Raw genomic sequence first — 21,738 nt, 5'->3', positions numbered from 1 at the left:
TAATTTTATTTATTTTTATATATATATATATATATACACACACACACACACACACACACATACATACACACACATATATATAATACTGCATGTCAGGAGACCTCAAAGTGCTTCGCATATCCTGGCACATAGTAGGGCACAAGGAGTTGAATACATGAATGTGTAAAAGGGGTAAAGAAAGACTTGTTCCCAATTCTAGACCTCAGCCAGGTGGAAATGCCAGTTTCCCGAGCTACAATATTAAATACTTGGATTCCTTAGTCATGTGCCTTAGAGAGCTAATTTAGAAATCTGGCTTTTAGAGACATGGAATTGCTAATTCATTAATGACTTTATGGTAGTATTTGAAATGCACCTGTTCATTTAATACAGCTTTGTGAAAACATAAAAATATCTACCAATATAAATGTTTAAACAAAAAGTCTGCGGTCATTACCGTAATTGCACAAGCGATAAAGTGAGGTCAAAACGAATCTCTAGTCACTGAGCACAAACTGTTCATCACTCCGGACAAGGGGGGAGGGACTGGCTATGTCCCAGGCTGACCTGGGCCTCTCCCGGAGCCAGGCAGCCACCGCCGTGACGTGGGACTGAGAGCTTCGTCGCCACGCACCTGCCAGGGAGCGCCGGGTGAGGTGTGGGTCATCCACCCGCAGCCGGGCCCTGCTCAGGCCCACGTCCGCCCTGCCACACGGCAGGCAGGGGAGTCCAGCGAGAAAGGCTCTGGGCTTGGCAGCTGCTGGCTCGGAGCACGATGTTGGCTGCCGAAGACATTTGTTAGCCCAGCCCAAGTCCTTCCCTGTCCGTGAGGACCCCCTGAGCCCCCCTACCCAGGGACCTTACACACCCTTGCTGTCTGCACTGTCCCCTTGACGTGCGGATGGCCTGGGGTTGTTGTTTTCCTGCTGAGTGCTTAGATTGCTGCCCCCAAACCCTCTCCCCTAACCTCACCTTCCCCCAAGAGGAATCTGTTAAGCAGTTAAAGACAAAATGTGATGAAAGCACACTAAAGGGCCACCGTAAAGATGGTCAGCAGGGTGACAGCCAAGGCAGAAGGAGACGAGAGAAGCTGGGAAAAGGCCCTAACCCAGGAGGCATCCTCCTCTGTATCCAACCCTCCCCACGTGGTTCAGACTCAGTATTTATATCTCAGAGGTAGGAAAAGAACTCTTATCAATGCTATCCCTGATAGAAATTAGGTCTCGCCCTTATTTTTTTTTTCACAGAAATGTCCTAATACGTACTGTAGCCTGTTACTGCATAATGAGTTGCGTGTTTACTTCTGTAATAGCTTTTCCCCACTGACGCCTGAGCTTCAGGAAGGCAGGCTTCGTCTGCACCACGCCCTTAGCACAGGACCTGGCACGCAGCAGGTCCCCCACAGTTGCTGAATGAATGAATGGACGTGTGCGGGTTCTAAATGACAATACCGTCAAATCTAAGGGGTCCTTGCAGCACAGAGTCTTAGTGGGGCTTTTGATGAGAAGTTCTGAGAGGCTATTTAGGGTACAGATGTGTTTGAGGGGCCCTTTCAGGGACACAGCTTTCCCTCCTAGCACCAAGAGTGCCCGAGGTTAGGACCAGAGGAGATAAATTAAAGAGCTAACCACCCAAGGGTTTTCCCAGACTCGAGACACTTAAGGACTTAAAAGCAGGGAGAGTTAAATTTCTTTTTAGTTTGCGCATCCCAGTCCACAGCACAGGAAAGAGGCAAGGATTCGGGGTAGAAGCTCAATCCAGAAATAAAGTGCATTCGGTTGGAACATTCCATGTGTATTTTAAGATCCTGCATTCTGAGCATGGGATACAGGAGATTTGACTATCTAACTAAATTTGTTTGTTTATCCAAATAAATTTTAAGTTTCTTGAGGGCAGGAGCTTTGTTTTACACTATAGGGCCCTCCTTAAATCACTTTTTTAAAAAAATATAACTTCTTCCATAAAAATTATATATATGTACAATTATGTTATATATGTTATATATATTATATGTGTACTCATTTCAATATAACTTAATATTTCAACTACCTATATCTCAAGGTATCTCTGGGCTCAGAGGCCAACGGCGGCTAAATGACCAGAGACCCCAGAAGACAAACTTGGCCTATACTCAGACAGGCGCTCCCCCAGATTATTAGGAGCAACTGACAATTCAGGGGCTGCCTGCCACTGCCGTTCCCATGGAAACAGACATTGCATCTCAGAAATCCAGAGTGTGAGAGCTTAAACTAATTATTGTAGCACCAAAAAATAAAAGATTACAGGTTATTTCCTTCTCACAGTGTGGAAATGGTGATTAGATTAATGGACGCTGATCCCTTTCCCTGGAAGGAGGTTTTCATAGAAATAGGGATAGAAGTGCATCCTATTAAAACTTTTTTCCCATGGCCAGTGTGGCTCAGTGGTTGGAGCATTGGCCAACACACTGAAGGGTTGTGGGTTTGATTCCTGGTCAAGGGCACATATCTGGGTTTCAGGTTTGATCCCCAACACCATTGGCAACCAGTTGATGTGTCTCTCTCACATCAATGTTTCTCTCTCTCTCTACCCCCTCCCACCTTCCCCTCCACTCACTCTAAAAATCAATGGAAAAAATATCCTCAGGTGAAGATTAACAAAAAAAAAAACACACAACAACAACAACAACAACTTTTTCTGTACCTGTTTATTCCAAGCTACACCAATACCATTTCCCCACCAACACTTCAAAATTCAGCAGGACCCCAATCCAAGAGTTAAGTAGGAGCTAGAATATTAAACCAGACAGCATGGATATGTAGCATTTATTTTGTATCCTATACTATAAGCATCACTCAAAAGAGAAGTCTGGTGCCTGATGCCCAAGTCTTCATGTTATTTGTGTTTATCAAATCAGAACTCTTTCAGAATGCTCATTTTTATAAAGCCCGTGTAATTTCTCAATATCTGTATGTGCTTCAATCAGACCATTAAGATTATAGATAAAACTTTGATTGGGCTAAAAATTGAGACCTTCCTGAACTTAATGTATATTAAGAGTTTAATTGTACTTATTAGTTCCTTACTCCTTGGTTCTAAACAGAATACGCTGGAGTTTACAGATAAGATGTGATTTACAGGTAAGCTTAACTAGCCAACATCTGCACTGCATAAAATGAAGGGCTAGGCATTCATTTCCATTAATGCTACTTGTATAAGCAGTAAAAGAAGTCATGCAGACCACCTGGCTGACCCTAATTTTGTAGACTGAACAAGGGAGAAATTGTAACGGTGTGTTTCAATCAAGGGAATAGAATTCTCTGGAATAAAGATACTGCAAATCTAAGAGTGAGGTTGCAGCATTCTTTTTCAATGAACTGTGGAAAATAGGCCAACTTCTGGTGCCTTGAGTGCAACAAAAGAAGGCCAGACACAAAGTTTCTTGAATTTAGATAAGAAGAAACTCCATTTATTTACTGTTTTCCTCACCCCAGTTCCAGTTCACTCACACATCCCTTAAACCATCACCAACCATCCCTTCACCCCCTGCAGCAACAGTGACTATGGCCTCCACCCCTCTTTACTACTGAACAGCGAGTGAGTTGACAATTAAATATTTTGTTTAAAAAAAAAATGCCTTTGTTGGTTTATTTAATTTTGTTAAATATTATTTACATTAATATATATTCTTAATGTATTTAACAATCATTACATTTTTACATTCTAGTTAATGTTATTTGCAATGTAGGAGAAATAAATTTTTTCTATCCTACACTATACAGCATTGCTTCATAAAACATACAAATATATCCACATATGATTGTATCAAATGTTATTTCTTCTTGCTCTTATAACCTGCCACCTTGGTGAACTCACTTATAGTTTTAATATTTTTTAGTGGAGCCCCTAGGATTTTCTATATGTAATTTCAAGTCATCTGCATATTGGGAAAACCCGTTTATGATGCACATACATCTATATCATGAGAACTGCACCTCATAGGACCCAGGGTCTACCCATTAGAGCAGTTAGCCAAGCTCAGAGTCAGCATGCAGGCTGACGCCTCAGAGCAAGGCTTAAGGATTGCAACTGCTGTTCTAGAAAGTGAGTGGAATTGTTACATAGTGAGCAACTGTTACACAGTACAGCTCGCTGCTGGGGCAACGTAATAGCAACTCATTTGAGATGAAGAGAGGTATTAATGTTCGTTTTTGTTCTCAGAAAGAGATCAGAGTTCCCTGTTGCTGACATACAGGTTACTTCTGTTCAGACCTCTTCCTGTAAGTTTAACAACATGGAGCATCTTTTCTGCCAGTTAAATTAATATTGCCAAGCTCTTTATGCAGATTGTTTAGAGGGACAAATTACTATTGCAATTTGCCATTTTAGCTGATTGTCTGGAACTTGGTTCTTTCTCCTGTGGAGATGGAGGAAACTGGATTTCTGTGTTCTGCAGCCATAGGACTGCTCTTTGGGTTGCAGCTGGAATCTCTGAGGTGACACCAATAAATAGCACCCTTCTTCCCAAACAGGTTCTGAACAATTTGAAAAATAAAAATGAAAGACAAAAGATACAGCTGGACAGGAAGACATGTTCACTGAATGCCAGCATCAGGCTCAGGTGGGACCCACTCACAGGCAGGGGTAGATCTCTGGGCAGGCCCGGCCCCATGGATAGAAAGAGCAGAGGGGAACACTTGTCCTGGCAAGGCAGCCTCCCTTCTAAGAGGAAGGCGAGCTGAAAAGAATATACACAGTTAATCTAATTACTCATTCTAATTAATCTAATGGACTAATCAGATGCTATTCTATGTATCACCAGGACAGAATGAAGCAAGGGGCAGAGGTAACCTAACTGAACTCTCCTTATAGGAAACAAACAAACAAAAAACTTCAGAATCAGAGAAGAAGCATTCCCCTCTACCAGTTACTGAAGAAAGGATGAGAAAAATTCCCTGCTACAAAAGCTACCTAAGAAAATACAAACACATGCACAGCTTCAATTTCCTCTGCATATTTGTGAGCATGATTCACTATTTCTAATGAGACAGCCCAAACATTAGGATAGCAAGCAACGTGTTCTTGGTCTTGCTAGCTGTTGTTCATCTTGACCGGAAATTGTGAATTCTAATATTGCTGCTGACCAGGGCCTCCTCCCCACACCTGCATAGAACCTCCGCTCCAGCACTTTCCATTTTTTCCTCATGAGTTTTTAATGCTCAGTGATCAGAAGAAAAAAAAAGAAAGAAAGAAAGAAAAGGAGGCCTTCTCCTAACTACATTCAGGCAAAATCTGAAAGCTTCGGGTTTGGGCAACCTCCATACAGTCAAATGAAGCATTACTGGGCTCACCACACATTTTCAAAAACACTCACAAGGGAATGTCCCATTTGCAGTTGAACTGTGACAAATAAATTCTCCTCTAAATGTCACAATTTTAGACTTAATGGGGCGAAACACATGCAAAATGGGTAGGGAAAGCAACCGATTCTACTCCCCTCAGAACCAATACGGTCTTCCTCCTCAACAATCAAAACATTTGGAAATTCTGTGGTATAAGTGAATGCTTTGCAAAGGTTATTTAGAAAGCTGGGATGCATACAGAAAGAATGTGGCTTCTCATGCAAAGTGCTCTTTGGCAAACTTGCTGCTGGGTAACAGAGCACAGCCAGAAATAGTTGCATGGTGGAATGGTTAGTGATTCATCACCAAAAGACAGACCAAAAACCACTCAGCCATATAATATTCTAAATTTAACTATTGAGAGAAAAAGACAAAGATCACAGCTTTTAAAGAAGATAGAGGGAAAGAAATAATAAAATTAGTTCTCTGCATGGCCCTAGGTGAGCTTGAGCAAACACTAGTGATTATGTGACATTATATAAACGTCCGTTTTAACAGACTGAAAAAAATCATCCATCCAGCTCAGAGAAGTAAACTGCCATGTTGTAAGAGTTCTAGGACCTGGGAAAATCCTCTAGGAGCTAGGAGTAAGCTCTGGCAGGTATCCAGTAAGAAAAGGAGACTTCAGTTGTATAACCACAAGTAACTACATTCTGTCAATGACCTGAATAAGCTTGGAAGAAAACCCCACGCTGTGGATGAGAATGGAGCTGGGTGACACCTTGATTTTGGCCTTGTGGCACTGAACAGAGAACCCAGATGTGCCATGCCCAGACATCTGATCTATAGAACTAATGGGTCTTGTTTTAAGTCACTAAGCCTATGCTAATCTGTGATGCAGCAATGATAACTAAGACAGGCATCTCTACGGGTTTTGGCCTGAGCAACAGGGAAGATGGAGCTGTGATTAACCGAGATGGGGAAGACTGCAGGAGATATACTGATGCATGTCTTCTCATCCAATAGGAGAGATATGGGGTCAACTCTAGGAAAGAAGACACAGAATCCTCATAAAACTGGAAACGACAATGAGGAACAGATAAATCTCTACTGTAGAATTCTATCCATAAAAGCTTTCAGAAAGATACTTGTCTATCTGCTCTTCCATGCCTCATTCAAAAAGTTGATTCTTAACTAAATAATGGCTGTGTTTTCTCAAACAAATGGAAATGTACTTAAGTGGAATGTCAAATTGATAGTTTTTTCTTAATCCTTAAGCAAATATACTTCTTTATCCATAGAATTAATTTCTTGTCATATGCTCTCGGAAAAGTTTCTCTTTTTTTGGCCTAAAGTTAGAGAATGTGTGCATGTTATATGTTTGGTGGCAACCACCTTAATACTGGCCAAAGGATAAATACTTCCTGTTGGTGGTCTCAGCAGAACTACCTGCAGGCCTGAACAGCAGCTGCCTCATCCTAACTTATACTCAAATCCACACTCCTGTGACCTTCTGGAAATGACACATCACTACTCCTTCCCAAAATATATAGAAAATATTTCCCAGGCATCAAAAGGCAGGGGCTAAATTTGGCACTGTGTAGTAAAACATTTAACCTTGCCCAAGGAAGGGTTTTGTCTTTGGCCTTGAGTCCTGAGAAGCAAGCTCCAGGCCCTTGGAATGTCCTTTCTGATAATTGTCTTCGTTTACCTGGGAGCCTTAAGCCATGTCCAATAGCCCAGCATGCTGATTTATGGCTTTGGGTCATGTGGTTATCGGCTCAACTTCCAGAGGAGCTGGACACTAAGGTTAAGCAACTATGTCCACATAACTAAGCTCCAGTGAAAACCCTGGGCACCAAGGCTTGATGTTACATAGGAACATGTAAGACTGTCCACACAGCTGGCGATACTCTGTGTGTACTCTCCACATCGTTACGGGTGAAGTTAATGCTGACCATGACTGTTGGGAGAGGACAGCCGAAAGCTCCCTGTTTTGAGCTCTCCCGCATTCGGTATTCCGTCCCATGTGTCTGCCTTTGGCTGACTTTAGTATGTTTCCTTTTGCTGTAATAAACTGTAACCATGAGCATAGAAGCTTTAAGTAAATTCTGTGAATCCTTCTAGCAAATTATCAGAGCTGAGGATGTTCAGGCGGACCCCCAAACTCACAGTTGATTTCAGAAGGGGGGGGTAGTTCTGTGGGCTACTTTCCTAATTCTGCAGGTATGAAAATATAAGTCACAAATTATAAGCATAGAAAGCTTTTCGTCTTTATAAGAAACAGTAAAAGAATATCATTACATGGGAACACTCCCTTGAGGGAAATTAAAAAATATAGACCTCTTACTTTTAAAATTCAGAACTTATCTTGTAAAGATATCAGGTCTTAGCTAGTTTTGAATTAATGTTTAAAAACAAATTCTTATTACATGTTTTTATGTTTAATCAAATTAAGTACATGCAAAATAAATAATAGATGAATTGACTAGAATGTTAACAACACCTTCTGAAGCTAGATAGTTTACTAGAGTATCTCAATTTTTAAATTCCACCAATTGGGACACAGAGAGCTATATTTTGACTACCTTAATTTTCAACCTTAAGAAGTAAATGACCCGAAACACACAATCTTGTAGTGCAAAAGGATAACATGACAGGATCTTTCTACTGTTCATTTCAACTTTTTCAGTATGATATAGATTCCTAGGCATTATATGGCCAGAACAGTGTATTTTTTTGAGAATGTTTTTAAGAAGTAGAATAAAATACCCAAGAAAATATATTTTTGGGGATTTTATGACTCCAAAAATGGATCTAAATTCACTCGATAACCATCATCAAAGTTTCAAGCAGGAATGAAACATTATGATTACTGAAAATGAAGGACATTGTTGATTTTAACTCACCAACTTGGTATGACATTGAGCCCCTCAATATTGTCAATATTTTTGAGTTAGACCTGAAACTCACTTGATGAGTCTTTGATGTTCCCTTTTATGTTTCAAAACAGTGAGAGGCCTACAGTAAGAAAGAGTGCCTTGCATAAATAAAGAAAAGAGATAAGAGAGCAGTGAAGAAAACAATCTAAAAAAAGACAGGGAGGGAAAAAGGCAAAATGAATATCAACTCTGCAGCTACCTTCATTTATGTTGGTTCTACTTCACCTTAAATCTTGCTTTCTAACAGCTAAATATAAAGATGAAATATTGTTTAAATAATTCATAAATAGTTTGGGGGGAGTAACTGTTAGTATATGTAAGAACCAATATTGTGACCACAGGCTGAGTATTATTTTTTGAATTTGTTATGCCAACTTCACTTGTGGTATGAAGTCCTTACATAGCAGTGTATCTGTGAAAACAGAATGAATGTCAGTAAAAGTCTCTTAACTTAAGCCACACTATTATCTTTAATAATAATAATATAAACTATATTGAATTTATTAAATTGCTTTTCTTTATGAACATGAGGTCAAATGTCATGGTGATATCTAGGCATAAGAAAAATAAGAAGAAAAACAGAAAACTAGCTAATGAGATCTGAGTAAATTGCCCAATTAAGTGATTCCAACACAGGAACATTTTTTATTTTCTAATAGCATTTTCATCCACAATATCTAAGTGATTACCTCACTCATTAAAGGCCCTGTCAAGTGAAAATCTTAGTGAGGTCTCAAGGTCTCGGGGAAAAAACTCAAAACCCATGGCAAGTTCACAGACTAATCCCTTAAAACTCAAAATATATGTCAAAAATACAGGATTGTGGTAGATACTCTCCAAGGGAGGAAGAAAGGTGACGACAGATCACCTTGAGAAATATAAAGGGGTTAGGGACAGAAAATCTGCACCAAAACCAATGAAAGGAATTTCTAGTTTCAATGGTAATGACTCCTAAATTTTGTACTAAAGGAAGATACGTTCCTGGTAGAAACATAAAGTGATACATATTTTCTGGAAGGCAACTTTGTAATGTTCAACTTAACCTGAAGCGACACTGGCCGTTGGCTGAAGGCGGATGCACTGCGCCCGCTGTGCAGGAGGCTCGGGTCTCCGCAGCTTTCCTCTCCTGCCATGAAACCCCTGCCTTACCGGCCGAGACAAGGGAAAGCAGGGCCCTGACGTTGCTGTGCATCCCCCACGACAGGGCCTCTGTCCCCTGAGCGAGGCGTGAGCAGAAGAAAGGAGCCCCCATCTCGGACCACAGTCACTTAGAACTTAGTTTCAGCAACAGGAAGCCGTAAGCAGGTGGAAAATGCTGGCAGCCTCTCCCTCCCAGGAAGAAAGCCCCCGCCGGATGCTTCCACTCCAGGCCGGTGCAACCGAGAGTGCACCCAGGCCCTTCACGCCTGGTGGCACCATTCTGGGGTGGAGTTTTTATCTCATTGAGTTCCGAACGGGCAGGAAGGAGGGATTTGGGTTCAAATACCACAGACGCTCACCTTTCTCGGTGAGTTTTTATAGTTTTCATGAATAGATGCTTCTTCATTTGTTTTATACCCTTGGGACCATTTTAGAAACTTTAAATGGTCGTTTGTTTGACGTTTTATAATTTTCACCAGTTTTATTGGGGAGCAGGTCCATGGAAACTTCTGGTATTTGCCAGAAGTTGCTCCCTGATAAAACACTTTTTTAACCCACATCAAAAATCTATCAAACTGCCCGGCTGGGCGTGGCTCAGTGGTTGAGCGTCGACCTGCGATCCAGGCGATGATCATGGTTCGATTCCCGGTCAGGGCACATGCCCGGGTTGTGGGCTACAGCCGATCAATGACTCGCTCATCATTGTTGTTTCTATCTCTCTCTTTCCCTCTCCCTTCCTCTCTCTGAAATCAATAAAGATATATATTTTTTTAAAAATCTATCAAACTACCAAAAGAATAATGTTGAAAAGCTCAGAAAATATACTACACAGTGTGATCATTTTATGCTTATCACACATAAGCATAAAGTTATGGAGAATGTCCTGTCTCAGGAGACACGTGCTGAAATATTAAGGAGTGAAGCATCGTGAGAACCAAGTGTACTTTCAAATGCTCTGGAAAAAATAAATGTGTGTGTGTACACACCCACGTGGAAAGAAGAATGCGAATGTGGCATTTTGGTGAATCTAGGTGACATTTATTCACATGTTTACTTTGATTCTTTCAGCACTTCTGCAGGGTTGAACTTTTCCAAAAAATAAAAGTTGCAAAAGTACCCTTCTTGAACTTAATTGCTTGAAAATCTACTTGTGTTGACTGAAAGATTAATTCAATGTGCTGCTCTGGAAAAGAGAAAGCGTGTGATGAAACATGATTGTGTGCCTGGAAACCACTTAAACACTCAGAAACTCAGAAATGTGTTTTTAGTTTTTTTTTTAACCCTCACCGAGGATATTTTTTTTCCATTGACTTTCCGAGAGAGTGGAAGGAAGGGAGGGAGGGGACAGAGAGAACTTTTACACTGGTGCAGAAACTCTTATTGGAAGGTGCTGACCGACAGCCATAGGACCAATTGAAGAAATAACGACCATAACCTCTGTCCCTGCTTCCTCAATATGAATATACAAGGTGGGGCCAAAGTAGGGGTACAGCTGCTAGTATGGAAAATAATACAATAACCAATACATAATAATACAAAAATGAGCTCTCTGTTCCACGTACTCACCACTGTAAGCCTGCTTTGGCCCCTCCCTGTATTTTAACCAACCCCCCTTCTTTCCTCTCTCTTTACTACTGTATTGTATGTCGTGTTTATGAGCAGTAATTAACTTCTCGAGTTAGTCATCATTTGTAAAATATTGAGAAGGGATTATGATAAAACTCGAGGAGATCTGAATATCAGGCGGAGATCTGGGACATGTTGAATGATGCAAGCAGGACCTTGCCTCACTCTAGAGGCAGAAAGGTCAGAAACGTGCCCTCCCAAGTATCTTCTCGCTTTGTGATAGGCTGGAAACTGAAGCCTAGCCTGTTATGTGTCCCTGTTTAGGACCCTGATGTGAAGCAATGATGCCCCAAAGCAGAGACTATTCAGGAATCACCTGGCAGTGACAGCAGGAGCCCAGTGACAGGGTGGGAGTAGTGCAGGTGACCGAGGAAGGGTCTGGAGGCAGTGTCCAGGGGACACAGAGACCACGGTGGCAGCAGAGGCAGTCAGGGAGTGGCCGACCCTGGGGCAGGAGGAGCCCTGTGACACGCGTGCTAATGGCTTTTCCCTGTGTACCTGTCTTCCTTCCTTGCAATTCTGTGAACACCTCTTTTTTTAAAAAAAATATATCTTTATTGATTTCAGAGAGAGGGAGGGAGAGAGAGAGACAGAAACATCCATGATGAGAGAGTCATTGATCAGCTGCCTCCTGCACACCCCCAACCGGGGATCGAGCCCGCAACCCGGGCATGTGCCCTGACCGGGAATCCAACTGCCATCTCCTGGCTCCTAGGTCGATGCTCAACCACTGAGCCACGCCAGCCGGGCTGGGACCACCTCTTATGTTTCTTTTTCTGCCTAATTTAACCAACGTCCATTTCTATTGTTTACAAATAAGAACTCTTAACTGGAAAAAAAGATAAATGAGACTATCCCTTTCCAAAAACCAAAAGACAAAAATTTTAAGAGGAACGTTTATCTTTTAAAACATTGGGAAAGGTAGAAGGAAACAAAGCAGAGTACACAAAGTGGAGACATAAACCCAAAGAAAAACAAGGAAGTATAAGATCTAAAATCATAAAGCAAGGTGACAGAGGCCAGGCCAAGCGTACAAGCGACGGTAATAAATTCAAATTATTTCAACTCCTCGTTAAAAAACAAGATTTTGAAAATCTACTCGTATGCTGTTTAAGCTTAAAGAAACACATTAAGTTGATGAATGTTTTTAAAGGATAAGTAAAGGCTTATCAGATAAATGAAATTTTAAAAAGAGAGGACAAGTGGCCCTTTTTATTTCATACAAAATTTAATAAGAGACAAAAAGGTTTCCATGAAAAAAGGGGTCATTTTATACTCATAAATGGCAAAATCTACATAAATTTGTTATAGCCATGAACCTTTATGCTTCATATAAAAGCATCAATTTATATAAAACAAAAATAGAATTGCTGTGAGAGATTGTAAAATATCTCTTTCCACATTTTATAGACCTATTGGGGGGAAAGACAAATGGAGAATAAAACTGAGAGATGGAATAAATGTGATAAAATGAGCACAGATGTGTCCATCTAATTGCTCTTCAAATCCACTGAAATAGCAAGAAAAATAAATAATAAAAATAAACTTACAACAGTGTTAAAAAAAAAAAAGTGTCGATCAGAAGACCAGAATTTTTTTTTCTCTGTGTGGGATTAAAAAAAAAAAATTAATTCTTTTCATCATACCTTGTCAGTTCTAACAACTGGACTAATAAAATTAACATAATCAGATTAACAGGAGATATTCAAAGTTTAACACGTGCAAAAGGGGAATTCACACTCAAATGAACACCAAAACAATGAAGTAATGCTGGATATATGGGATGTTTGGGGGAAATGGTCTTAGATTTGAGATGGAAAAGGGTGATATGCAGGTAGTTTAGAGAAAGTGCAGCAAATGTGGTGGGTTAATTTTTGTTTGGCATCCACAAAAGCAAAAAAACACGCAGGTGTGGTGGTTAGACCCAAAATCTTGAGTAATCCTGGAAAATGGAACAGCACTGATGACAGTGATAGAGGAAGGATTAAAAGATGAACCTCACACCAAAACAAGTAAGAAAAAAATAAAAACAGCTACAAACATAAAAACAATTCTAAATAGTTCACATTAAAGTCAACAGATACAAAAGAAGGAAAGAATGTGGGACAAGCAATAAGATGATTAATTACAGAACTATGTCATAAAATGTTGTATAGGTGGCCTCCTTTCAGTGAGCAGCCAATAAAAATAGTGTCTGCCCTGAGATAAACTCCAAGAACTTTCTCTACACTTTTGTGAAAGGTCTTCCTGAGGCCATTTCTTAGCACTGTGGTTAGTAGTTGTGGCTATAAATTATAATCAGCTGAGGAACAAAAAAATCTCAATGCCCAGGTTGCTCCCCAAATCAAATAAACCAAGATCTCTGGGGGTAGGACAAAGACTTCAGTGTTTCCTAAAGCTGCCCAAGAGATCCCAGAGAACAAACAAAGTTGAGAACCACAGGCTAAGTAAAAATGTCGGGGCAGAAAACAGAAGGGCAGAGACCAAAGTAATGCTAAATTTCCACATAGACAGCAGCAGAAGAAAAAAATGGAAAGGAAGCAGACAGCTCTGTCTTTAGTCCCTAAGTAAAAGCAGTGAGCACAGCTATCTGAAGTGGAAGGTCTGGTGCCAGGACTTTGAGTTGATTCAGTGAGTATGCTCCATCACCACTATAACTCACAATCCCTGAGTGACAACACCCAGAAGATTATGACCTCACTCAACCTACCTGTCAATCTCCCCCAAAACTACCTAAGTATAGGATTTTGTACACAGAACTACCAATAGGCAAAAGGAGAATTTCAAATAAAAATAGGAGTGACCAAACAAAAATCAATGAACACTTGAGGAAAATCAACACCCTGGAAGAGAGGAGCCAAACTCAACAAATAGCTTAAAACACAAAGGAAAAGAAAATTTCAAATTAGATAGCTAATATCCTTAGAGATATAAGAAAAGTCTTCTATAGAAACATAACAAATGGAAATCCTAGAAATTAAAAACAGTCATATTTTAAAAACTCAACAAATAGAAAAAATAACATAATAGAGATTAAAATCAAATTGAACTAAAGAATTCTCCCATAAAGCATTACAAAATATAAACACAGCCAAAAATGGGTGGAAAATATGAGCTAAGCCATAAGTTGCATGGAAAATATACCTACAAGTTCTACAATGGCTAGGAGGGAATAAAAATCTAAATGTAATACACAGAATTTTGTGCATGCATGGAGGTAGAATATATCATATTTACACACAAAGAATGACATATATGTGCATGTTATATTATTATATGTATGCATGTGTTATGTAGTAACACAGAAAATGTGTTTATATACATTATTATGTGTATACATACAGAAAAAATTCCAGAGCTGAAAAAAGACCCAAGTTTTTAGAATGAAATGCTTACTAGGTACCAAACTGTAAGAAAGAACACTGTTTCCAGCTATAAAAAATTTTGTGCGATTCACGACAAAATCAGGCTAGCTACAAAGGAATGAGAATCTTCTCAACCTGTCATAAGCGACACTAAAAGTGAAAAGACAATGAAGCAATATATTCAAGTTCTGAAGAAATAATCTCTAATAGGAGGTGAGATATAATAAACAATAAACATAAATGAGTAAAGAGTAAGTATGTTAGAAGGTGATAAGTTCCAGGAAAGTAAGAAAAAATAAAGCAAAATAAGGTGGATTTGGAAGTGCAGGGAGATGACGATGAAGGGCAGATGACAGTATCAGAAGGCAGGTCAAGGAAGGGCTCACTGAGAAGGAAAGGTTTTGGTAGACTCTTGAAGGAAGTGTGAGGGGATTCACCCAGCAGGTATACAAGGAAGAGAATTTCAAAGAATAGATTTTGAAAAATAAATACTAGAAGAAAAATAATAGCAGAGAAATGTGGTGAGTTTGAAGATTTCGGGGCTGATCAAGGCAGAGATAGGACCACAAGGTGGCAGTATTGAACACACAACAAGCTTTATTGAGCAGTGCTTGGACAGGTTGCCGGAGAGGGAAAGGCTCTCACAGATGTTGGGTGCAGTTTTGCAGGGTATGCACAGTAGTCAGGCTGTAAATGGCTGACAATAGGCTGATCTGAGCTGTATTGAAAGCAGTTGTATGTGTAAGAATTTGAGGTTGGTGCCAGCAGACTTTGAGTTAACTGTCCAAGCTTGCTGTGAAGAAGCCAACAATAGGGAGGCTGATATATAGGGGCCACATTGGGCCCATTTCTATAACAAGAACAAATACTCCTTTCAAAATCTCACATTATGAAAATAAAGCATATTATATAACCCAATAATCTAGAACCAAAAGAAATGTACTAAACTCATATATGACAAAAATAAATATATTATCATTGAATAGAAAAACTATACCTCAAAAGTAGCTCTTTTTTCTTTTATATTCCTAACTATTTTTTATATATCCATATATTAGTCTATTTCACTCTGCATTTTAACCACAGCATTTTTTTTTTATAAGTCTGTATCACCTCCTCAACCATAAAGGAGCAGCACCCATTTGTGGCTCATTTTAGTACTCCAAGTACCCAGAGCAAGTTTCTGGTGCATAATTTGCACCCTATTAATGTTTTTGAATGGTGAATAAAGGAATGTAAAGAATAAAATTATAATATATCTCCAAATCCACAAAAGAATAAAAAATAATTCTATCACAATTCATATTTCTTTTGAGGCTGCATATTTATTTTTTAGTTTTATAGTTCTAAAATATCAAAACATTAATCTTTCCCTTATGTCAAATCTTTTAATCAGTGAATTAACCATTAACTCAGGGGTGGGTTTTTTGTGTTTTTTTTTATCAATGTAATTTAAAGATTATCGAGGGATATCCATTAATTCTATCATAGTTACTTTTGTGGATGGCTGAATCCCTAAATTAGAAAATGGAACCTAATTTATCACTAAGGATGCCTTAGACTGCAATTTAAAGGTACCTTACTGGAAATGGCTTCACTTTAGGAATTTATGATCCCACATAAGCACAAGTCTAAAGGTAGGTGTTTCCAGATTTGGCTAATTCAACCCTCAACGATGTCTGGGATCCCATTTAGCTTCTGTATAATTTTTGGCTTTTCTTTTGTGAGTGAGATGGCAGCCACAGTTCCAAGCATTGTGTCATTGTACAGCATCCTATGGCAGGAAGGGAGAGTGAAATTTCTCCCTGGCTGGGTGGCTCAGTTGGTTGGAGCATCTTCCTCTACACCAAAAGGTTGAGGGTTTGATTCCAGGTCAGGGCACATACCTAGGTTGCAGGTTCAATTCCCGGTTGAGGCATACACGGGAGGCAGCCGGTCCATGTTTCTCTCTCTCTCTTTCTCTCTCTCAATATCAATTTTTAAAAATCCTTAGGTGAGTATTAAAAAAAAAACACACACAAGAAGCAAGAGTGGAATTTCTCCATGGATCTCTCTCTATCAGGGAGAAATATATCTCCCAGAAGCCTCAAACGGATGCCCCCTATGTCTCATTGGCTAGAATTTGGTGCTATTTCCATTCAACTCAATCACCAGCAAAAGGAAATTGAGTTCTTAGGTCAAAAAAAAAAGAGGGGAGAGCAGAATTAGTGATCTCAGTTCCACTTAGATGGAATAAGCACACTCTACCATGTCTCTCTCACAAATTTCAATAAAAATCCTTGGACAGGATGCATTAAGCAAGCAATTGGAACTGTGATCCAGTTCACTTTGGTTTAAAGCAAGCTTGAGTTTCATTTTTTTGCATATGAATGGCAAATGGTTCCAACACCGCTTGTTGAAAACTGTCCTTCCTCCATTAAATTACTTTTACACTTTTGCTAAAAATCAAATGGCCATATTGTGTAGGCCTATTTCTGGGGTGTCTGTTCTGTTCCATTGACCTATGTATCTACCCCTTCACCAATACCACATGCTCTTGATTACTGCTGCTTTATAGGAAGGGTTAAAATCTGATCCTGAGATCCCTTTAATTTTATTCTTCTTTTTCAAAATCATTTGAGCAAATCTAGTTCCGTTGCCTTTGCATATAAACTGTAGAATTAGCTTGTGTACATCTACAGAAAATCTTGCACGTCCTACACCCCAGAGTGTGTCCTTTCATTCCCATTTAGAAATAGACAAGCTATTCAGCACAGGTGTGACACCAGCCCATAAAGAGAAAGGAGGCCGGGAGGCAACCTGAAAGGTGGGCAAGGTTTGCTGCCAACATAGACTGTCTGTTTGACTCTTGCCTTGGCTCCAGACAGGACGGCCCTGGGCTTGGTTCACCCATTTGGTTACTATTGCATTATCCTAACCCATCGCCAATTCAAGCTGACCCTTCTAAATAATATCCCACCTCTAGCCCTATTATGAGGTTGTCTGGTGCCAAACTCCAGTTAGAAGCAACATAGCACCAGTTACTTTTTTCCTCAAGTCACTAAAAGTTTCCTCCTCTGGCTAACCAAATTTTCTAAGAGTAAAACTTCTGTGTTCAGGAAAGATTAAAGTATCCAGCTCCTTATTCTGAATATTCAGGTTATATATTTAGCTTGACAAGCATTTATTGAGCATCTATTCTACGCCAGGAACTACTCTGCGTTTTAAAGAATGGGAAAAAACAACAGATTTATTTCTTATTTGTCTTCTTTGACATTTCTGCTGTTTATATTTAGTCTATTTCCCTGCTCCAAAAGAAGAGAGAAAGTAGAAGACTGATTCATTGCAAAGCAACAGACAGCTTTGAAGATAGTTCTAAAACGAGGTTGCAACTTCTGGTTAAAACAGGTACCTAAATTATTGCTGCTTCATTGGCCCTCTCTCACTTCACCAGTGGGTGGGTAATTGAAAGTAGGCTGCTACCCTTTGATGAGAAATTACTCGTGCTATTGATCTGACTAGACTTCATTTTCGCTGTAGTGTAAAAATGATTTCAGATCCAGGGCTGAAGAAGAGAATAATCTTGAGTTATCTTTAGAGAACATAGGGCTTAAAATGGAGCTGGTCATTATTTGTTCATTCACATTACCTGCCCATAGGACATGGAGTAGCTATCAAAGCACCTAGAAGAATGAGTTCTATAGTTACTTCCCAGACAGTCTTGCTGTGGAAAATACAATCTGATGCTGAAAAGGGTTGTGTCATTTGATTTTCTGCAAAGTCACATGTGTTAAGGATGTCTCGGTTGTTTTAAGCCTGGTTGTCTAAATGCCTTTCAGAGATCCATTTAACAACAGGATTCACTTGTAACAGTGCTCGGAAGTGGAGAAGCTTGAAAGCAATGAGACCAGATGTCAAATTAGGATGGCAGGTGACTCACAGTTTCTGACCTTCCTGCTCACAAGTTGTCTAAGAAGGTTAAAAAAAAAAAAAAAAGCTCTAAATCACTAAAGCACTAAATCACAAGAGCACTGGAAACTAAGAATATCAAACAGTAATTTTCCAAACTCTGAGAATGAATTATGCACAGATATCTAAGTGAGTAAAGAGACCAGCAAAAACTAGTTGCCTAGATAACTATTTATGTATAACGTAAATAGTTAAAAAGAAAGAGACTGCAAATCGTAGGTGAATGACTTGACTATTTTTACTACAGGCAAACCAAACTACCATGAAGACTCATCATTAGGGCCAAGGGAGTCTCAGTTGAGATTCTAAAACTATAGAATCAAAAGGAATATTTTTACCAGCACTCTGACCAATAGAAATAGTTGAGAAGCATAATATCTATGGCTTGCCTGCCCTATGCCCCCAGAAACCAAGGAAGCCAGATTAGAGGCCTGTGGGCAATCACTTTGTACAGTCAGCAGGGACTGGTCTTACAGGACTAGTTAGGCCTGCACATCAGGGTCCAGAGTTTTTGGGGGGTCAGGTTTTCTTACCTGATAATGTCTGGTATTGGTGGGTGACCAATATTCTGATGTTCTAGATTCTATAGCATCAGAGTAGCAACCTTATCCAGAATCTGTGGACTTTAGAGTATTTGGAGAGTATGGCAAAAGATAAATCACCTCTCACTGGGCCCTCAAAGCCATGCTCTTGAGACATACCAAGTACAAAACCAGTGATAAGAGACTTTGCAAGTTTGCTAGTCTGGAAACATACAGAAATAGGAAGAAAGTTTAGAGATGGGAAAGGTGTGGTCACGATAAATGTGGGAAACTTGCTCTGCCACTCACAAGGGAGTTAAATCTGTGTCCTTAGAAAGGTCCCATAATTAACTGAAGATTGGAGATCTGATATAGAAGGGTTAATGGAGTTGGAAAAAATTAATTGGGAAGTTGTAAATATATGACATGGTCAATAAAAGGAAAAGCTCCTTGCAAAAGTCCCAATGCTTACAGTTCCCCATCCTGAGCTCTGAGAGAGAAGGCAATTTGCATGGTGGTGAATGAATCTTTTTTTCATAATATGGAAATTTTAGTGTCACAATTAACCTATTGATGGGGGAGCTCCCCCTGTGGGGTTTAAAGGTGATGGAACCAGAACAACTGGCATCGATTGGCTCGGATGCTGACAAAGCAGAAACTGTAAAATGTTTTTTCTCTTTTGGTTGGATGTTTTCTCTGCCTAACCCTTTCTCCAGACAACAGGGAGTCTTGGCTGTGGTCTACGACTGGTAACAGTGGCAAGGTTCCAGATCAGTAGTTCTTAACTTTGTTGTTTTTGTGGCACATTTTTTGAATGCTATAATTTTTGGGGCATTCAGAAACACCAACGCTAAACAAGCAAGGAATAATTATAACACAGATACTACTAGAGATAATGTCTCATGCTCCTGAAAGCATCTAGTTATTGCACAGCTCACATGGTCATGCTTCAGTACTGTGTCACTTTTTCAAATCACCCTGTCAGCCAGGACCACGCTGTCAACAGACAAAGTCCTCATAAGTTCCACTAAATGCCTAATTCTTTTGCCCCAACTTGACGAGGTGCTACCAGACATGCTCCTGACTCCTAGTATGGCTGTTCTACAGCCCGATAAGGACCTGCTTAGCTCCCTGACTGACTCAATGGACAGCATCCTTTCAAGGTGTATTCACAGTTGTAGCAAAAATAAATCAAAGGCTCATAATACAGCAATGCAATGTAGCATATGGTTTGTGAATCTCTGTTCTAAATTCATGTATCTTGTTCAAGCAGAACCAAGTGTAGGGCCCAGCAGAAAGGAAAAAGGCTTGAGATAGTTGGCAGAGATCAAAAGCCCTAGATGTTAAGGACACGTGGTCCTTTGATGTGCTTCCTAAAATATTCATCTTTCTATGGCCTGGAATCAGAGCCAAGGAGGACTGTTCTGGACATATCCATGGGACACAGTAAGAAAGTGGCTGTTAATAAGTCAAGAAGAGGGTCCTCCCCAGAACCCAACCATGCTGGCATCCTGATCTCAATCAGGCTCCAGAACTCTGAGAAATTAATGTCTGTGGTTTAACCCCACCCAGTGTATAGTAATTTGTTCTAGCAGCCTGAGCAGACTGAGACACTTGGCATCAGACCATTTGATACAGAGTTCAAATTGCCACTAACTGGCTGGGTGACCTTCAGGTTTCAATTACTTCATCTGAAAAATGCAGTAGACTCCACGGTCTCTAAGATCATCCCTATCTGAATAGCAGGACCTGAGCAGTAATCTACTTATTAATTTGCCTATGTTGGGTTTTCCCTTCTCTCTCTCACATTGCCATTTCCTCACTTGTGTTTCTTGGGTTCATCTCCCAACTCAACTACTTGCACACAGGCCCTGGTCTCGGGTTTTCAGGAGTAGCAAAGGAGGAAGATAAAACCTGGTAGTGTGCTGTCTTCAGTCTGACTGAAAGATCCATAGGTCCTAAGGAGTCCCTGGGCCCCTGTCTCTGAGCAGAGAACTCGCACTGGGACCCGAGAAGCAGCTGAGCATCAGTACTGGGAAGGTTTCCTGGATAACCTTGCCGCAAATTGACCCGATACTTGATCCAGCCATACTCTTAGCTGAAAGGGAGCTTCTGCGCCAGAAAGAAGAATCTTACATGCATATTTGTAGCTGTGCATGGCCTCCTCCCTCCCCTGCTCCACGCCATCAGCATCTCCTTCCTCCTTTCCTCACAGTCTCACTTTCACTCTTCCCCTAAAGAGTGGGGTCGGGATGGGTGAAGAGACTGAGGATCTCTCTTCAGCTTCCCAGGGCTGCAGAGGACGCTGATCCCTAAGTGGGGCAGGGACTTGACTGTGATTCGTGCCTGCGGTGGAGCACACATCAGCTCAGCAGAGGGAAGGACAACGGAATCATTCAAAGCACATCTGAGGGGAGTTTGCCAGAAATGACATAATCACGGGGTGATGTCAAGCCCAGCACCCATATCTGCAGCTGCTACTGTCTATAAAACGCAGTAAAGCCTGATCTCTCGCATATCACAGAGTGTAACACGCAAAGGAGAAGACGCTATCTTCCTTGAGACCTCAGTGGAAAGTTGCTTTCACTTAAGCTTTATTATTTTCTCTTTTTGTTCCACTGCCACTCTGAATAGATGAGAATGCCAGTTGTGCTTTTTTGTTGTTTGTTTGGGGATTTCTGACATCTGCTTTATTTTCTTTCATTTTCAGTTTCATCCAGTGCAAGTGAGGAGGAGGGGTGGGATAAGAAGGCAGATTGTTCAAAGGTTCAAAGCGTCAGAAATCCAAGATCTAATTCAAAACCACCATCCTGATGAGTAGTTTTCAAACCGTGGTCCAGGGGTCCTAGTCTCGCGGCCACTGGGAATTGGACAGGATGGTGTTAAACGGCAGAAC

Source organism: Miniopterus schreibersii (assembly GCF_964146895.1).
Source record: "Miniopterus schreibersii genome assembly, chromosome: 2".
Lineage (NCBI taxonomy): Eukaryota > Metazoa > Chordata > Mammalia > Chiroptera > Miniopteridae > Miniopterus > Miniopterus schreibersii.
The sequence above is the reverse complement of the archived record's forward strand: the minus strand, read 5'-3'. Positions refer to the sequence as shown.